Consider the following 20,347-nt stretch of genomic DNA (forward strand, 5'->3'; position numbering starts at 1 on the left):
GTCAGCCCAGTGTGATGAGTGGTGAGAGCAACAACGTCCCTCCTTCAATGGAGGCTGTGGTTCAGTTCCTCCCAATCTGGTTCTTTGAGATCTTTCTGAAACAGTAACCCTGCTGGAGAAGCTAAAGCCATCTAACTCTGATGGTGCTGCAAGGAACCATGTAGCCAGTGCCTGAGGAAGAAGAGATGGGAACAGAATGAGCAGTGGAGAAGGGAGCAAGGTAGACCCATCCCCAGCTTTCAATCCAGCAGTGGCTTGCCATTAGGTCACCAGCTGGTCTATGACACCTGTAAGAAGCTCCAGAAAAACACTCAAAAGAGGACTTCTGCCTGCATATAAGTGTCCATCTTTTCAGTAGCCTTTCCTTCTGGCAGTGTAGACCTTCCACTGCCTCACTTGCAATGGCTGACACCCTGAGGGTTGCAGGGTCCTCTCCCACCACATGGAGTTACAACAGAAAACAGAACAGCTGCAGCAAGTTGCATCTAAGGTGGGTTGCTTACATCCTCATCCCACTCTTGGCTAGAAAGAAGCCCCACTAAACCTGATAACTAAACGTTGGCAGGCAAGCAGAAGTGTGCAGCTGAACCAGCGTTTCTCTTCATAAAGGACATTACCTTATTTTAAAAAATGATAAGTAAATTTCACAAATTACGCAGTCGAAAGTACATTGAAGAAACCTCTAATACCATGAACGCCAGCTTCAGGCTTAAGAGTGATATGTGTGCTTTCTTATCACAGAATGTCTTTATTTTTTTTTCAGGAAGTTGGTGCTGAGAATAAGTTTCTTGCTCAACACACAGTAAGTGCCTCAGAGTCCAAATGGTATGGATCAGAAACAGTTGCAGTGTCTAACTTACTTACTCAAATTTTTGCTAAACACTCTCTCAGTTTCACTATTCTCATGCCCCCTTTCTCTGCTGAACTATTTATTCCCATTAAACACTGAAAATATATATACTTACTTAGGCTGGCAAAATCTCTTGGACCACTATTTTGTATTTATGAAAGGAGAAGCTATGATGGGTGAAACAAAAAGTCAGGACTTCCAAGTGTCCCAAAGGGCATTCCTAGGACTTCATCTAGAAAATCATTACAAACTGGGCACCGCCTGGCACAAGCGCTGTTGTAGCCCCTGAAAAATTCTCTTTGAGTTCATCTTTTGCTTATGACGGCCATCGCATCCCTGGATCAGCTCCATCTGGTTTTGCCTTCCCTTAGACCTTCTGCAGTTTGGAAACAGAATTTTGGACATTTGGAAACAGAATGGTCTAATGTGCTCTCCTGGGATGTGTAGTGGTACTGTGAAAGGCACTAGAAACATAGATGCACATCTAATCCCTGCCTCAGAATGATGCGAAAGTACTTTAAAGACAGGGCTGTAGGAGATTAGTGCTACAAATCTTGTACCTGAGCAACCTCAGGCACAAGAAAGAGCAGCCTCGGCTCTTTCAAACCATTCCCATCTGCCATTGGGTTGTTCTACATAATATGACTCCTTCGCGATTCCTAGAAACTGCAGATAATCCCTTCTGAATTATAAACCTCCCACATATTCTCTATTGCTCTAATTTTCTTTTCTTTCTCTCCCTTTCTCTTTCCAGTTTCATTTCTATGTCAGAAAGCTCACAATTCACAGAAAGGGGTTTCAAATTGCTCAGTAAATTAAAGTAGATTAATAAAAGTGTGGTTCAACAGAATGGGGTCACAAGTCCGTCACTCCCACTATCCTGTCTCTGCCAGTGACAAATAGGACAAGAAGGGCCTAGATGTGCTGGCTGTGACAGCTCGTAGCCCTGAAGCTCCTTCCCTGCCTCCTCTTCCTTCACCCGGACCAGGATAAGCAGCACAGGGGCTGGAGAAAGGTGACACCAGGAGAAGGCAAGGAGCATCAGTGGGCCAGCATGTGGTCTGAGCTAATTCTGCATCCCTGGGAAATCTGGCAGGCAGGGACTGTAGGTCCCATTTCAGAAGCCTGGCCCTGCCACATCTTCTGGTCAACATCTGGCAGCTACTGGGGTGCCTCAAGGGAGCCATGGGTGCAGCTGGGGTGCCCTGCCAAGTGTCTCCTTCTGTTTCCCTATTTTTAACCCATTGACTCTCCCCTATAACTTTTTACAATTTTTGCCACTTGTGATGACTTAGGCTTTTTTCCTTCCCAGTGTCTTCTTTTCATCTCTCCTCCTCTTCTCCCTCTGTTTTGTTTTGGTTTTTTTTTTAGTGTCTGGTAGGGATAGGCTGCCTTCCATACCTAAAGGGGAAAAAAACACGGGGACAGTGGCCAAAACCAGATAACTTTGGAGCAGTACAAAAGAAGGAAAAATACAGCAATGTTTTCCTGGTATGCTTTCCCAACCATCGCACTCTCCTAGCCTCCAGCAACTTGCAGGTCAGGGATGGAAGCAAACTCTTTCTTCAGAAACACTTTTAATCAGAAGTCTCCTTCTTTAGTAATCCCCAGTAGAGCATGTTGTACTATCTCCTCCAAATAAATTAATATTAAAGGTTATGTCTGGCTATGGCAAACATTACTGGATGAACGAGGCATGCTGCGCCATGCCCATAAATGAGAGAGACCCGTGATGTCCTTGGAGAGAGAACAGAACTTTTACACAGCCATGGAGGTTCCTGTAAAAAGCTCCATTACAGAGTCTGCCCATAAACCAAGAGTCAGTTCCTGCCAATTTCCTTGTACTCTTCTAGTTCCTGGTACCTTATGAACCAGGGCTGGGTTCTCTTTCAGTAATGAAATGGAAAACGAAAGAGCATGAAGGGGCAGCGGTGGCATGCTGTAACAGAGAGATATGCACGAAGAGTAAAATTTTTACCTTCTTCAAGTTAGCAGGATGTGAACACCGACTTCACGGGGCCAGAGTTTCACTCTGATCTGTAGAAGCTGGCAGGCAATCTTACCAGTCTTTTGAAAGTGCCGCTACGCTTGTTTTTTGTAGCATTTTCAGCAGTTTTAATGACATTAAACCCTAGGGGGTGAAGCCCCAGGAAACAGAAGGATGCAGGCAGCCTAAGTGATAATATCACGGGCCCTGCTAACTCTCCTCACTCAAATCAATACCCTCAACCGCTCCATGCAGAGCTGCAATGAAAGGAACAACACAAAGCTGCCACTGGGACCCTGGAAGGTTTTGAGGGAAAACAAGCAGAGATCAGCCACAAACAAAATGTTCTGGCCAGACCACTATTTTTTTTTTCCTATCTTGTGAAGTGCTGAAAATTCACCACTGCACTTCCACTCTCTCTGGATACGGCAATTTATCTTATTTACATTTTCATTATTTCCATCATATCTACTCTAATCACAGCTTGTTAAAGAATTGTGGGCACGCTATATGCAGGTGCCCAACTCTACCGTAAACATTTACAGCAGTTACCACTTAAGAGTTTTCACATGTGGCCTTTTTAGGCAGTAATTGACGTGTGTCTTTAACTCTTCTGATGCATTGGAGCATGCAGGTGAAATTTCTCTTTAAAAGTGCAGTGACATCAAGTATTGCCTAATAGCTAGAACATGCTTCACGTAATCTTCATGCTGTTTTGGGATCTAATCCTTCAAGTATTCTACGCCTGGCCCAAATAATGTCTTCTTCAGACTTCCACAGCCCAATACATGGGCTGTTTTCTTTTCACAGTCTATTTTTTTTTTACAAGTCCTCCCACCTCTACCACTTCATTCACGGGCAAAAGACCCAACTGAACCAAAAGGAAAAGGAAGCAAGAGGAAGCCTGCAAAGAGAACTTAATAAAACCATGCTAATCTTTTAAAAAACTAGTTTCTAAAAATGCACACAGCATTTATTGTGTGAATAGAGCTTTGTGAAGAGGTCCCTTTATTATTTAAATTCAAGTAAGAATTTAACAAAAACACTTCTGAAGTTTAAAGCGCTGAAGCTCGTGATGACAGAGATTAATGTTCAGTTTCAGGGAATCCACTTATTAATTTTGTCAGGCTGAAAACAACGGTTAACAGTTTCCAAAATAGCTGAACAATGTCAGCAAACATTTGCTTTGACTGAACTGAGACCCTCCCTTGCCCTAAGATCAACTCCGGGACATTTTCAGAAAGGCTTTCTTTATCTCTTGACAGTGTGAAAAAAAAACTTTACCTGCAAATTGACTTGTGTGTAGAAGGAAGCTATCATTCATGCTAATGGAGCCCATCAGCTTGCTTTCACTGTAGGATGATACCCCGGAGCAAAAAATGTGAAGCTTGTTAAGCCCTGGGCTTAGCAATAGGATTTAACAACTCTAAAATGCCTACCTTCCTCTGCACACATATTGTCCACCACTATCCCACACATTTCTCCGTTTCTGTGACAGCTGGTCAATGTAAACTAGCTCTTAAAAGATTTTATGTTGATTTTTATGCTCTGGGAGCTGTTTGCTTAAAATAAACCCTAGAAATGTAAAAAAAAAAGCAAAGGCACAAAGAGACACTAGAAAACAGCAGTAAAAAATGGAGTAGAAAATTGTATAGAAAATTGTTTACAAAGCTCCCAATAATTTGGTAATGCAAAGCATCTTCCCTGCACGCTGTGCTCCTCAAATAAGACATTGGTGGGCACATTCTGAATGTGTCAGAGATCACGGCTCCTGCAAAAACATCAGTTTTATAAACTGTGAAGGCAGGAAAAGAGTTAATCCCAGACCACAAAGCTGCAGAACAAAAGCATGAACCAGCTGGCCCCAGCTTGGCTTGATAGAAAGGCTTTGAGTGGGACACTCAGGTGAGTAAAGATGCACCAGAAGTGTCTAAGTGGTGGGCAGCAACTCTGTTAGAAGTACTCTACCAGTTAATAGTATCGTAATGCTAACATGCAAAGGAGCGTTCAGTGGGGGGAAGAGATGGCTCTAAGCCATAATCAGCAAATGGGGAACATCAGGCTACTCTCAGCCTGGCCTCGGGAGCTGTGGAGCTGTGCCAGCCCTGGGATCTGACACCCCATCTCAGGCAAAAGAAGAAGGGTCCCATTGGCCCCTACCCTTCACTGGACCCTGTCCAAAACTGTGAAAGCACTACCCTCCTCATAACCCAATCAACATTACGTACCGCCAGGCAAAAGTTTTAAAAAATGAAGTCATTGGTGATGAGAAAGGAGAAAAACCCTCAAGTATACAACCAAAGCCAAAAGAGAAGCAGCAAGATTAATCAGACCAAGGTCAGGGCAAAACAGCAGTGCTCATGGATGGCACCGAGCAGATACCCTTCACTACAACTGAGACGACAATTTATATATCCCTCCACTGTGGATAGGTGGCAAAATGAGACAGATTAGTCAGGAGCAGGGTCAGACAGCAAAATACAACAGGACAAGGAGGTAAAACATCCTGAGAGAAGCTTTTTATGAAAGCCTGCAATAAAATTTAATGCTCAGAGTCTTCAGAGCCCATGAGACTGGCTGGGATTGCTGCCTGCTTGACAGAGGCATCCTCAGAGTCATGTTGGCCACCAGTGCCCAACCAGGACATGTGGGAGCCTGGAAGAGCCACAAAGCCCAGAGAGGTCTGAGAGTTTTCCTTCCCTGCTTGAGAAGAGGTGAGAGTTTATTTTCAGAAAATAAAAAGGGCTGAGGTAAAGAAGGACTCTCTCCAAGTCCCAAAAATACAGTAAGTTAAAAGGGAATGCCTGTAGACAGGTAAAAGAGGATGAATCAACATTTTCAGTAAACAAAAAAGGTATCTTTCACAGGCACTTGATAAGACCTTTTTTTTTCATACAGCAAAGCAGCAGTACATCTCTAAAAGTCCTTTCACACAAAGTGCTGAGACTGATGGCAACTGGGTGGTGGTGAAAAAAATAATGTGGTTGAACCACTGAGGAGCCACAAATAGAAGAAGTAAATCTCCCTTTACATGTTGGTGAGTTGTTGGAAAAACAGAAGTATCTTTTTTTAAAGATGAGACAAAGGTGAATTGCTTTCATGCCAACAGAAAAAGGTCGGTCGGTCATGTGCAAATCTTCAGACAGAAGAAAAAAATGCCTAACACAAGCCCAGGCATGTTTGGTTCAGAAACGCCACTACAATAGAAGATGTAGGTGACTTCCCCGGTAACCACAGCTGGGTACCGAGGAAGAACAGCTGAGGCACCACAGCATCATCCACTGCTGCCTGGCCTGTGACAGGGCATTGTAATAAAAGAGCCATGATCTGGTTTGGCTTTCTTCCACTGGCACGCACACTCCAGGAGCATCCCTCTCAAATGAAAATTAAACAGAATTCTGCTAGGGTGAAAACAGAAATAATAAGATTTCCAAGATGCCTGGATCCTGGGAGATATAAAAGTTGGGAGAGAGATTTCTGGAGACTTTCTTCACCATGGGACTTTGTAACAACCAACATTTCACCCTAAACTTTTTTTTTTTTTTTTAATGCTATGCTGCAACATCACTTTGATAACTCAGTTAGTTCTTATGTCTATATAACCCTGGGAGGAGAGTCATAATCTAGGAGACTCTAGCTCTGCTACGAGCATCTACGCTACGAGCACCTACATTTGTTATTGATTACACTTCTCCCACTACTTGGGAAAGCTCTGCTCACCTGCAATACCGCTTATGCAGAAAGTTCTATTTCTCAGCTACCAGTGCAGGTCTGAGATGCCCTCCAGGTCCCTCACTACATGCAACCGCCTGTCTTCTGGATGTGGAGGCACTGGTTTTTGTCCACACTGGGCATGCATTCAATGCTTTTTTGGCACTCTAGCCCAGGCCCTTTCTCGGCCAGTCCCACTGCGCTGCTTTGTGCAGTGACTCACCTGTGAGTCAATTCAGTTTGGTCTCAGAAGGTCTTTTTCGCCAACATCCAGTTCTCCCCCTGGCTACAGCCAGCACTTCCATTCTCCATCACGCAGCCTTGGACTTTTGGTCCAGTGCCCATCTCCCAGTGGGTACGGCATAAAAGGACCCTGAGGATACACAGGGGTTTCAAACTCAGATTCACAGTTGTTGATGAAGACTACAAAAGTCCTACCAGAAAGGACAATAAGTCTCTCAAAAAATTATTTATTTGCATCCTGTTGTACCATAAAAGTACACTACAGACCATAGATTGTCTGGACATACAAATGAATTCCCAATGTTCAATCTATCTGAATTTCTTTCTTGTGGTTTTTTACTTCAGCGTAATCCTTCACTAAACATTTTTCAGCCATTAGCTCAGGACTATACATTTTTCATTATTAAACTGCCTCATGTTTTCATTATATCTGCACGTCAGATTTTACTTAGTGATATATCAGTGGGATCACCTCTCTTATTACTGCACTTGAATTCCTCTTCTGAGAGAAATACAGTTATTTCAGAAGAAAAAAGGCTCCTCAAAGCTAAATGGCCATGAAGCATATTGTCAAAACAGCTACTCAGATTGTTCTTGCTGGACCCATGACAATTTGCATCAACTGAAGTAATATCAAAGCAATATCAGTTATAAGAAGGGAACCAAACTAAATATGATCTCTTTGGGGCAAGGTGCTATGTGGAGCTGGAGGAAACACCTGCCCCACGGAAGAGCTGCCTAAACAGAGAAGACAGGCAGAAGTGTGAGAAAAGAAGTGCTATTGCCCCATGTTACAAACTGGGACTTGAGTCACAGGGTGAGTAAGTGATCTGCAGAAGGTCACACAGGAAATCTGTGTCACGGTTGGTTATTAAACCCAGATTTCCTGATTTGCCACTGAATCCCATAATTACAAGACCATCCTTCCTGTCCCTTCCAACTTTATCCATAAAGTAGCACACCAGTTGGGCAATGCTTTATGGAAAAAAAAAAAAAAAAAGCCTTCTATGCATTGTGCAGCATGATCTCGGTGACTCCCATCATCTGGATCGAAACTGTGGCCCTAGAGCCTGGCTGAGAAATTGCATTTCCTTGTCCCTGTCAAGCTGCTGCCCACCCTCGTGCAGATACTCTCCCACCCAGCTTGCACCCTGGCGCCCAGCCGGCTCCGCTCGCTCATGCCACCCTCCCCTGCTCCTCGGCCACAGATCCTCTCACGGCCCTCCGTGCAGGCGCCTGGACCAACCCTGCCACTGCCTTCTGGTTTGATGGGCTTTCCTCAGTTTCTTGGTTGTGGTTTGGCTAGCGAGGCTGGAGAGAGGAGGCCCCAGAGATCTTCAGGGCTGGTCCTGCAGTGCGTTTAGCAATTCTACTTGAAACAAATGAAATGGGGTCCCAGCACACACAGGCTAGCTAAATCTTATCCCTCATACTTCAATAAAAAGAAGGAAAAAAAGGCTAAGGATGGCTGTGACAGGGTGGTGGAGGATCTACTGAGAAGCTTTCTGCCAGCAGGGGGAGGAGACCCGGGGCTCCAGGAATGTAAAATTTCCTGGAAATTTAGGGAGCTTCTGGAAATCAGAAGACAAAGGAGATTGGGCTGGAACTCCTATGAAAAAGAGATGGAAAAGAGATGTGAGAATGTGAAGGACACAATTCAGCCTACCTAGGAAAGGAAGCAACAAAAAACAAACAGCAAATGTCCGAAATACTAAGTTTAACAGGAAGATAATTACACAACATCATAGATTTCTGTAATTTGCTGACCAAAGTAGTCAGATCTACAGATGAAAAAAGAATTTGGCTCCATTCTTAATGGTCTTTTGAGAGGTTTAAAATTTGGTTTTGGAAGTATAAAAAAAAAGTAGACAGTGGAAATAAAGGGAAGATACAGGCAGGCAGCCTCCCCTATGGAAGAAGCAGCAAACTCATTTTCAAGTTTAAAAAAACAGGGCCATATGGCTGGATGGTAATGCAGGGCTGAACCCTATTTAATATCAGCATTAACACTATAGAAGCTGTTGCTATAGTAGTGACATCTGGAAGAAACCTTCAAATAGATTATTCTCTAACCTGGATGAAGGATTCTGCCAGTCTGTCTGTCAAAGAAAGCCTTCAGAGCAAATCAATAACAAAGATCTTGTTACCTGAATGCAATGTAATTTAGTGGCTAATCAGTTTGACAACATTAGAAATATAAGGAGAGAAGAACAGAAGAATGGAAAGCAGGAGATGTAATTAACAGCCAGGAAGGCAGAAATGACTCCAGAAACACAAGGAGAAACAACAAACTTTATACACCGCTATCCACTGAACTTGATCAGTAAAATCACACCTTCACTCTAGACTGTTCCCAGTCTAGCTGATACAGTTCATAAAAAAAAAGCAGTAACACTGCCAATGGATAGTATTATTAGTAAAGATGAGAGCTGCATGCACAAAATACTGCAAATTGCCAGAGCAGTGATAGATACAATGTCCCATCTTTGTTTAATATTGTTTTCCATCCCTGTTTTCCTTTGGCCAAGTGAGGGGGTTCCTCTTCACTAAATAAAATGAATCTGCTGAGCACAGACATTTGACAGCCTCTGGAAACTGAATTCCTCCTCATAGCTGGCCTCTCCTGCTGAAACAACACATTAAATTGTTGATAGAAAGAGAAGTTTGTTGATCTGATTGTTGGTTTATATTATGCCGACATAAAAACATTTTGGACCTGATTTACTTCTCCTGATGCTGAAGAGATCAGCTGAAGTTGACAGGAACAACTCTCAGTACCGCTTCCACTTCATGTAGTGATTGAAATAATGAAATCACAAAAGAGTGCAAGAAAATTAACAGTGCCATTTCTATTCACTTTTACAAAATAACTGCCTGTCAAACACTCTGCTGTGAAATCATGAAGACGTGATCATGACCATACGTTTTTGGAAGGTACAGACTGTATGTGGGGATACAGTGCTTAACTCTAGAGAAAAATTGACATTTTTCAGGCTTGTTTTCAAAAAACGCTGTCCTTCACATCCTTTAGTGTAATACATGTAGTTGTTTCCTTCAGGGAACAAAATTATGTGTTCATTGAACAGACCTTGACATTCATTTATCAGGTCTAACCCCGATCCCTTCAAAGTCACGATGGGTGAATACCTGGTCCAACTCTGCGTGTCTTCACCATTCAGTGGAGCAGATCTGACAGGGAGCAAATGCATAACGCAATTCCTGACTTGCAGTCTATGGGCTTCCCTGGGGAGCAAGGGAATACTACTTCTCAAGAACAGGCACAGGCCCACACTTCACAGGTGACAGGTATTTACCCCAGGAGTTTTGTTGTGGAGTCCAACAGGAGCAGGCTCTTGCAGAGTTTCCTAACATCATCCAATGTGCCATCCGCAGACGTCTCAGAAAATGAGTGTTTTCATAGAATCATAGAATGGTTAGGGTTGGAAGGGACCTTCAGAGGTCATCTAGTCCAACCCCTCTGCAAGGAGCAGGGACATCCCTGACTAGATCAGGTTGCTCAGAGCTTCATCCAGCCTGGCCTTGAATGTTTCCAGGGACGGGACTTCCACCACCTCTCTGGGCAACCTGTTCCAGTGTTCTATAACTCTCATTGTAAAAAAATTTTTCCTAATTTCCAATCTAAATCTACCCCTCACTATTTTAAAACCATTACTCCTTGTCCTATCACAACAGGCCCTACTAAACAGCCTCTCCCCATCTTTCTTGTAGGCCTCCCTGAGGTACTGGAAGACCACTATCAGGTCTCCCCGGAGCCTCCTCTTCTCCAGGCTGAACAGCCCCAACTCTCTCAGCCTGTCCTCATAAGAGAGGTGCTCCAGCCCTTTTATCATCTTCGTGGCCCTCCTCTGGACCTTCTCCAACTGGTCCATGTCCTTCTTGTGTTGGGGGCTCCAGAACTGGACACAGTACTCCAGGTGGAGTCTCACCAGGGCAGAGTAGAGGGGGAGAATCACCTCCCTCGACCTGCTGGCCACGCTTCTCTTGATGCAGCCCAGGATGTGGTTGGCCTTCTGGGCTGCAAGGGCACATTGCTGGCTCATGTTGAGCCACATCCACCATGGTTTTCGTGTGAACCATAAAAATGTTCTCGTTTTTATGGTTCACACTGTCCTGGTTGTTCACAGACATACATGAGCGGGAGCTGGATGCACTATTCGTATCAGTAACATTTAATACCAATATTACCTAGATGTTAACACAAAATGTGCTATTTTCAGTATGCCGTAATCCTCAAGTAATTCTGGACTTTCTTGTTCATGAAGCAGAGTTAGAATGTACAAGGGTCAGCACTGTTCAAAAGCCGAAAACAGAGACAACCTTTAGGCCAAAAATCCCATGCTCTTTGCAAATTTTGTTTTACTATAAATATGTAAGAGTGATTAAAATCATTTAATACCAGAACTCATAGAGTCTAAGCAGAAGTAGCTGTAAAAGGGAAGAAAAAGTAGATGGAGCACTAGAAAAAAAGCAGAGATTTCATTCCAGTTCTCAGACAGTGGTTAAGAAGTCCCTGGATGGCTGTTCATGCAGTTCTTACTCTGGCAAAACTGCCACTGACTTTAATTGCAGTTCACTCCGTTGGATCAGCCTGCTAATCAACTAAGCACTTTTCATTTCATGGCAGTAAGAAGGTGTGCCGAAAATGCCATCATATCTCTAACCATCTTCAAAGCCTAAGAATGTCTTCACACTATTTCATGGGTTTCCCCTTTCCAGTACTAAAAAAGGATGCTATAAAAGTCATGATTTAAATGATATATTGCAATTTTATGGACTTGGAAGCTAATTTTGCTTAGAAGCATTTTTATGGACTTTGGAAGCCGAGAATGGGGGGAAGTAGAGCTCCTAAGATCAAAAACGTTCCTTCTGTAGGAAAAGGCTTCGGGGAGGGGGGGAGGGCAGTTTCTGCGTTCTCTGGATAGGACTCAATTCCTTCTTGAGTGTCCAATATCGAAAGGCTTTTGCTGAAAAATAAATGTAAAGAGGGAATTCATTTTATCGGCCTTGCAAACAAAGGAGATTATTTTCAGTTTCGGTTATGAGAGGGGGGTGGGGGCAGTCTTTCCAGGGAAAAGCCATAAGATGTTTTCCTTAATTAGTTTAATTACAAAATGTACTAAGACTATTAGATAAACATTAGGCTGTTTTCGGGTCCAAAACAGGCAGATGTTAGCGGGATTAAATCAAAATACTTTATACGCCTTTGAAGATTTTTTTTTTACGCAAAGACCTCAGCTCCTTTTTTTTTCTTTTTAGGCTCTGTAACAGCTGATACCATTAGATTTTTTTTTCTTTTGATTAAAATTATGTCCATCTAAACTCACACAAGACAGTTTTCATTAGCAAAGCAAGCAGGGTTTGGTCTATGGTATCACATTTCTGGAATCTGATGATTTCTTTTGTATTCATCCATTCTCCCTGCTCTGATCAGACTCTAATTATAGCTAAATTACAGCTATTGTCTCAAAGGCTGAGTAACATATTTGTGGTATTTGGGGAGGGGAACAGAAGATGACTGATTTAAAAACAGGAATTACATAAAGTAATAAGAGTTGTTTATAATCATTTTTTTTATGGAAGATGTCAATGGTAGGGAGGGGGAAGGCATCTTTATATCCAAAAAGGAGAGAGTGTACAGTTTGTTGAAATTAAGTTGTCTTTCTACATCTTCCCTCAGTATTAACACTCTATCAGCTGCTATGAGGCACTGAAGAAGTAGGTAACCGCTGGTAAGAAGTACAAAACATTCTGCTTTGAGACCTAACGAAGAGTTTGTGGCATATATCAACAGATACAGGATCGCTGGAGAAGGAAGTGTAGAACACATACAGAAACATTCATCATCATAAGCAAATCTGCTATAAACTTAAAATGATGTCACAGTTATACACATACTAAGAGAAAAAATAACACAACATTAAGCAAAGGTGTAAAGAACTGAAACCCATGCTTGTGTATACTCCTGAGCAATAACAATGCTTCTCTGAAACCATCGGAATTATTTCCAAACGGAATATAGGCCAATGGCATTTAAGGCACAAATGTCCTTAACTACAACGATTTTACCATCAGAGAGTGGCAACCTGACATAACTGCTTTTAAATTTATGAATGTCATCAACCATAAGTTAAAACAGAACTCACAGTAAAAAGAGTAATAAACTATTTTGGTTAGAAAGGCAGTTTCCAGTACTAATATATTTACAAAGCATTTTTACTTTGTCACTTTTAAAATCTATTGCTAAAGACTACCTCTAAGATTGCCTATTACCAGCCTGCAAATTACTCCAAGATACATGCAAAGCCAAATGAAAGACTTCTCAAACATTCTTGCATATCAATAGAAGTTGTTTTACGAGAACAAGTCTAAATGCAGTATATTTTATTGCGTTACCCTGCTGGTCACCTCAGTAAGACGAAAATGTAAAAAGCTTTCTTAGCATTTGTTTTTCAAAAGGAGCTTTGGGCAGTTGGCAGCCTTTCGCCTCCACAACTGGTCTAAAAGCCTAAGTGTGAGTTCACCATTTTTTTTGAGACTATCTTTACCAGCACCTACCGGGTAGGCAATAACAACAAAACCCACCAGGCAGACGGATGATAGACAGCTTCACAAAAAAAATCCATGAAACACAGCAAACCAGTATACGGATAATGCCACAAAGACGTCGATAAATCGCTACGCATCCAGTAAAAAAGCGTGCGCTGTGAATACGTATGTGCTCTTGTATGTGCACACACAGTCCAGTGGCCTACCTTTCACACATGGTAATCCCTTTAAAAGCCTTTGATGAAAAAAATACAGGCTAAAATCCCTAAAACGCTCTTTCTGTACACAAACTGAGATGCGCAGTTCCTCCTCAGAAAGAACTGTAGAAATCTCATCAGATGCTAGTGCAATGCAATGACCATCAGATTTCATTAAATGACTAAATCTATTAAACGATTAAATCCTTGAGCACACCAATTCATGTCAAGTGTAAACACACAGCGAAACACTTTTAAATCAATTACCTGATGATGAAGGAATAATCTTCTTACTTAAATGAAAGCAATTAATGTATGTCAGGGCTATGCATTTAAGAGGTTTCCAGGATCAGAACCATCCATTTGATAGTACCTAAACTCACACTTTCAGAAGTTAGATTGAATATCACTAGCAGATGTTGAGTAGTACTAAAGCACGGCGAAAATTAAATAGCTTTTAATATTTTTCTTCCAGTGCAACTTTGTACTTTACACAGCACCAAAACACAGCCCCTGCTTTTCCTCTCGCCACTTGCTCTGGTGTCAGTAAGCGTGACACCTGGAGGAGAGCAGAAGTGGCAGGGCTGCCGCTCCTAAGAGGCGGCATTGTGGAGTTCTTACTAGCAAGAGGGAGATGAATAGCACGTGAAAGAGAACAAGAGATGTGACGGAGGCAGGTGACGTGCCCTGCTGCAGCCTCAGCTGTTCAAGGTGGCGATGGCCATGGGGCCAGGAACAGCGTCCTTGTGCTGGACTAGCCACATAATCTTCTTGTTCTGATACCTCTGGACCACAAAAACTGGGCCACAAAAAGTGACCCCAACATATACCAGGCCAATTGACAAAAGAAGAAATACAGTAACCAGTTTAACCAAGAGCATTTACAGAAATTGTATACAGGACCTGCCACGTTCCCTTTAACTCCGTCTTGACAAGTAGGCCTGTCTCCTGGTGTTGGCAAGAACTGCGGCCCTTGGTCTTGCTCTTGGCAATGTCAACCCCAAGATAAATGAAGAATTGCAACTGCCTCCCTTTTCACACTCTGTCTCAGGCTGCTCTACTCCTTTCAGCCTTCTAGTTCCCACTACTACAGGTTTTTTAAAACTATTTTTGCAGTACCGTGGCATAGTGGCATTGATGGAGAGGTAGGTTTTACTGCCTCAGGTTCACACACCCTTTCTCCCCTCAACCTGCAATCCATTCACCTCAACATTGGCCTCACCAGCACCAGCAACACCAGAGGTACCAAGCACCACCATAACGGCAGAATTGGCAGTCACCCTGTACACGTAAGCTCTAAAACGTGACGTCCTAAGCGGAAGAATGATAGTGAATGCCAAGCATGAGCTCGGGGGGGCCTCACCATGGATCCTAGCTGAAGAGCAGCCTTCAGTGTGTCTTATATTGGATACTTTGAACTTACTGTGAAGATCTCACAGCGTTGCGCTGTGCGTATGCTGAGTGACATGCAATGTTAAGTGATACTCATGCACAGCGTGATCATGTCTGTGTAATGCACAGCGAAACTGCGTGACACATGGCTTGTGCAAGAAGTCTACTCTTGACAGATATGCAACATACAGTCATCCTCTGGTAGGGCCTTAAGGCAGCCCAGTTCCGTGGCAGCAACGACCGTGGGCATTGGTGGAGCACACTGATACCCATTCTGCTGAGACATAACAGCGTGTGTCTGGAGCAGACATGGCAGTTCGTCCAGCACGAGCTCAGTGTTCTCCAACGCTGCAGTGCGTTGTGTGGGTTAGACGCAATCAAGGTTGCAGCAGGATGGCTACCTCTCCCTTTTCCGTGCCGTCCTCCAGCTTTCACCCTAATTCACTAGTTGCATCCTTAATTCAGCCAGTCAGTCTATTGTGTAGGGTGCTGGTGATTTTCTCCTCCCTGTCCTTTCCTTCGTCCCCTCCTCCCACATCTGTATTTCTGGGTTTTTAGCTAGGGTTTCACTGCATCCTGACACACGATGTGTCTAATACCTATGTTTATGTGGTAAACATAAAATCAGAGTTGGGAAAAAGTCACATGCAGAAACAGTTCCAGGTTCACTACATCCAGCTGTAAAATCTTTGGACGTGTGTGTCTTTGCTCTGATCCCATCCTGAGAGCCATTTCCAGAAGTGATGCACAAAATCCTTAGATGTAGGAAGGTCCTTGGCCTACAGAGTCCCAGCCTTGGCTGACTGCATCATGAACGATGACAAAAATTCATTTCCCTCCACAACTTATTACATAGCCTGGCTGTGTTTGTTACCACATCCTGCATCCCAGGTTTCACTGACACGTTTAAAAGAGTCCCCATCCGTACTGGATGATACAGATGTGGATCCTCAGGGACATCATATGCAGTATAAATGTAACACACCCAAAAATTTGATTCGTAGTGATTTTTTCACTCTCGTTGCCCTTATGTCCCCAAATTGACTTCTGGAACTTCAGCTATGGTTTACCTCCAGTGTACAGTCTACATACCATATATAACTGTCAGGAAAAACTCTGAGCTCTCTCCATTTCTGCTGAACTTCACCACAAATTCCCCTTAACCTTTAATGCGTAGATTCAAGTTCTTTCTCTCAAAGACAGCTTTTAAAACCAGACCACTTCTAAGTATTAAAACCTGGGAAATAAGTTTAAAACACACTCTTCTACTGTTTCCAAACCCAAATAATTGACCAAATTGCTTAATTTCAAAATCTTTCAGAGAGGAAAAAAAGACCGTCCTGTCTGAGACTCTCCACACCAAACTTAAGCCACAAATACGTTGTTACCGTGACCATTTACAACCGGGAAATGTGTGGTTTGTAATGGAATGATTATACAGCTTTAGCTTGGGATGTCACAGGCTTTCCGGTAAGGTGAGTAAGTAAGAACGGAGCCAGTTCCAATCCTTCATGCATATATTAGGCACAACTGTTGTAGTAAAGCAGCTCCCTGGCCCTTCGCACACAGTTTTACCAGTTCTGGGCTTTGTGGAATTCTTTTTTTAATAAACTATATGGTCTAAGGCCCAGCTTGAAACAAAAATGCTCGTTGCTTGCTGAGTTGTATGAACTTTGGAAATACGGCAATAAAATGGACACATATGTTCTATTATTATTATTATTATGCTTAAGGGCTACAAAAATAAATCATTCTGCAAGCTTGCATGGACAAAATGAGCACTGCCTTCTGTGAGTGTCTGTACTTACATGTATCTGTTTACTTAGATGCATCTGTTCTTGATATCTCGTGGAAAAATCAAATATCGTATCTTATGAAAAACCATCGCTGAAGCATTGTTCAGAAAAATCAATCCTAAACCAGAAGTCCATTAAAAAAAACCTGAATACCTGGGTCTCTCTGCTTGGAACTCTCTTTTATTGTTATTAATAGATCATTTATCTTCAATATGGTTGGAGATAAAAATTCCTTTTTAAAGTGATGAAATGAAGAGATTTGCAAGTGCTGAAACCCCCTGATCTCCCCCTCTCTCTCATCACCTGATACAGGCTTAAGGTTTCACAGTTTGTAAAAATCAATGGGAAGTTCTCCCCTTGCCAGCGGCCCGGGCCAATTTAATAAGTACCTGAACAGAGAGGCGGCCTGTCGAAGGGGCAGTCACCTTTCGCCTGGCAGGAGGAGCTGCAAGGGCCAGGACACTGGAGCGCATTGTGTCCCGGTGCGAAGGCCTTAATCAGCAGTGACGAGATTTCTTCTTAGAGTTCAGCTTCCCCCCCCACCACCACCCCAAGCCTGACTGTAACCCAGAGGGGAACCTGCAAGGGGACGGCCAACTTCTGCCGCAGGTTGCAGTTACCAGGGGTGAGGGGACTTCACGTTTCCCGTAAAAGGGCTTTCTCCTCTCTCACTAGAACAAGCGCTTTGCAGGGAAACTCCAAGCAGCTGCTGGGCAATTTCCTTTCAACTCAGTCCCAACATCGCTGTTTACAGTTTTCTGAAGGCAGCTCCGACTGCCCTGTCTCCTCCTCTCCCTCCCACTTGTTCAAGTTTGTCGATACTGGATCCATGAACATTTGTTTCCTCCTTCCCTGGAGGAGTTTTGCGCTCCGCTGACCTCAAGTTCAGTCCCAGCCAGGCTGGCAGGAGGGCTCAGCTGGCTCTCGTTTCCCCACTTGCTGCAGCCCCTTGTGTCAGACAAGCAAAACCAGTGTCACTCAACCGAGGGGAACCCTTCCCTTGCCACCTCCCCACACCACCCTAGGCTCCGCTGCTGCGGAAAAATTCACCCACCCTGGTCCCGGCCCACGGAGGTGAACCCCCCGCTTTCCTTCCATGGAGGCCACTGGTGCTGGAGGTATACAGGCGGGTCTGGCCCCTCGCCCCAACTCCGGCTGCTCTTAGCTCTCCTGCCCGGTCTGCATCACTCCACGCTGCTCTGCACCGCGCTGCGCACCTGCGGCCTGGCCGCACCTTCCCCAGGTGGGTCTCAACCTCGAGGCAGCACGGCCGTGGGTGAAGCAGCGGGGGATGGGGACGGACGGACGGACGGACGGCTGCATGTTTAACCCCTCACCGCTTGATGCCCAGGTGGTTCCCCTCCCACTCCGTATCAAAACTCTTCAGCACCCGACCTCTCTTGCTTCCCCCCCCCCCCCCCCGCGGCTTCTTCTCCCTCTCTTTCAGCAGTGACAGAGCCTTTCCCTTTAACCCTTTCGGGCTGTCCGCTGCCGCCCCCCTGAAGAGGGATCGAGCAGGGGTGGGGGGGGTCGGGGCTTTCCGCCTGTCACCAGCTGCGCGCCCCGGAGCCGGGAGAACCGCGGGTGGAACCGCGGAGCCATCGCCGGCCACTCGCGACGGGGACGGGAGCAATAGCCGCGGGTGGAAAGGGCGGGGGGAGGGGGGCTGTCACAGACCTCCCGCGAAGCCCACAGCAGGGGAGGGGAGGTGTCCCGTCCCCCCCGCGCGGGTAAATCAATCAGCCCAGGTCTTCTGCGACGGCTGGCGAAGGGTGCGCGCAGGCGGGGAGCGCGCAAGGGTGGCTGCTGGCTCCGCAGCCCGGCGGGGAGAACCGCGCTCGTACCCCCGCGCCCTCCCAGCCCGGAGCCATTTCGGCGCTGGTCCCCCGGCGCTCGGGACCCGCTGCCCTTCCCGGGGCTCCCTCCGCGCCACCAGCCGCCCGAAGGTTGATGAAACGCCGGCATTCGTTGCTTTCTAATTAGCGGCGCCCGAATCCGTCTGCTTTCTCTTGTTTTTCGGAACGGGACTGCTACGCGAGCGCACACCAAAGAAGGAAAAAAAAACCCAACCCACAAAACCCCTGCATTTTAATTATATTACCTCGCCCTGCTCGCGAGGGGATAAATAAAAGAAACAAAGAAATAAACATATTCTGGGAGATAATCTCTTTACGTTCTGCTTTCCTCTGCCCGCTTCGCCCAAGGTTATTCATTCCGGTTGCCGCGCTGCTATTTATTCGCGTGCGTTTTATGTTTCCCGATAGTTACATAGGAAAGCTGTTTACGCAAACCGCAATAAAGGAACCCAGGCAAAAAAAAAAAAAAAAAAAAAAAAAGTTTTTTTGGGGGAAGGATGTGAAAATGAATGTGGTTTGATAGCGCAGGACTGCCGCGGAGCCCACATTTAAACAGCGCTCTCCGTTCCAGTACTTCGGCTATGCGTACAAAAAAAAAAAAAAAGGAAAAAAAAAGAAAGAAAGAAAAAATATATATATATATTTTTAAGTACTTTTCTCGGTGCAGACCCTCCCGGGTTTGCTCCGCGCCGGTCCGGGGAAAGCGGCCGCGGCCGGACCCCACCCCCGCTCCCGCTGGCCGCTGCTCCGGTACGCGTGGCGCCCGGCCCCGGGTGCAGCTCCCGCCGGAGCCGCTCAGGTGCGTGGGAAGGCGAGGAGCGGCAGAGGTGGGTCAGGCCGGTCTCCCGCGGTCACCGGTGGAGTGGGGCCGCGGCGGGCACTGCTTAAAGGCGAGCGCTGCAAAAGCAGGGAGATCATTAGTGGGGCGCTAATTGATCCCCCCTTCCGCCTCCCCCATCCCCCGGCACCATCGGGGCTCACACATCTCGCAGGTGGGGCGCGGGGTCTCGGGGAGGCCCCTCCGCCCCCCCGGGGTCCCCCAGCTCCCGCCGCCGAGCCCGGCCCGCTCCCCCCCCCACCCCCCTCGGGGCTGTCGGCGCGGCCGCCGCGGAGCCCTCGCCGGCAGAGGAGCGGAGCGGTGGCTGCCGCCGTTTGCCCCCCCACACCCCCAAAGCCCGATCTGGGGATAATTATTAAATTTTCCTTGGCACCAGGCGCTGGTGGAATAACGGTACGGCACGGCCTTGTGGTTCCAGAGCGCTGAGGTGCGCGCCGGGCACCGGGAAGCGCCGGGTGCTTCCCGCGCTGAATCAGGCACCGGCCGGGCAAGTCCTGCTGCGCAGGAAACCCACCCGGGCCGGTGGCGGGAAGGAGAGCGGGCATCGGTTTGGGTTTTTGGTTTTTTTTTTTGGTTCATGTTCTTCCCGGAGGTTCATGAGAAAGAAAAAGAAAAAAAAAATCCTTGTAAAGTGCGTCTTGAAGTGCACGATTTTATTATAGAACATAAAGTCAACGCGTTCCGCCGCGATGCCGGAGGCGGGAAGGGCGGGGAGGCGACCAAGCCGGGCCTAGCCGAGCCGAGCCGAGCCGAACCGGGCCGGGCCGGGCTGAACCGAGCCCAGCCCAACCCGGCCGCGGCTCACCGGCTCCGCGGTGCTGGTAGCCGCTCGCCGGGGCTACTTCAAATTGCGTCCCCTCCACAGGCGGTTTGTAAAAACCGGTTCCCATCCGCCGGCAGCTCCTCAGCA

The sequence above is a fragment of the Chlamydotis macqueenii genome, chromosome 3 (assembly GCF_036417535.1).
Source record: "Chlamydotis macqueenii isolate bChlMac1 chromosome 3, bChlMac1.mat, whole genome shotgun sequence".
Lineage (NCBI taxonomy): Eukaryota > Metazoa > Chordata > Aves > Otidiformes > Otididae > Chlamydotis > Chlamydotis macqueenii.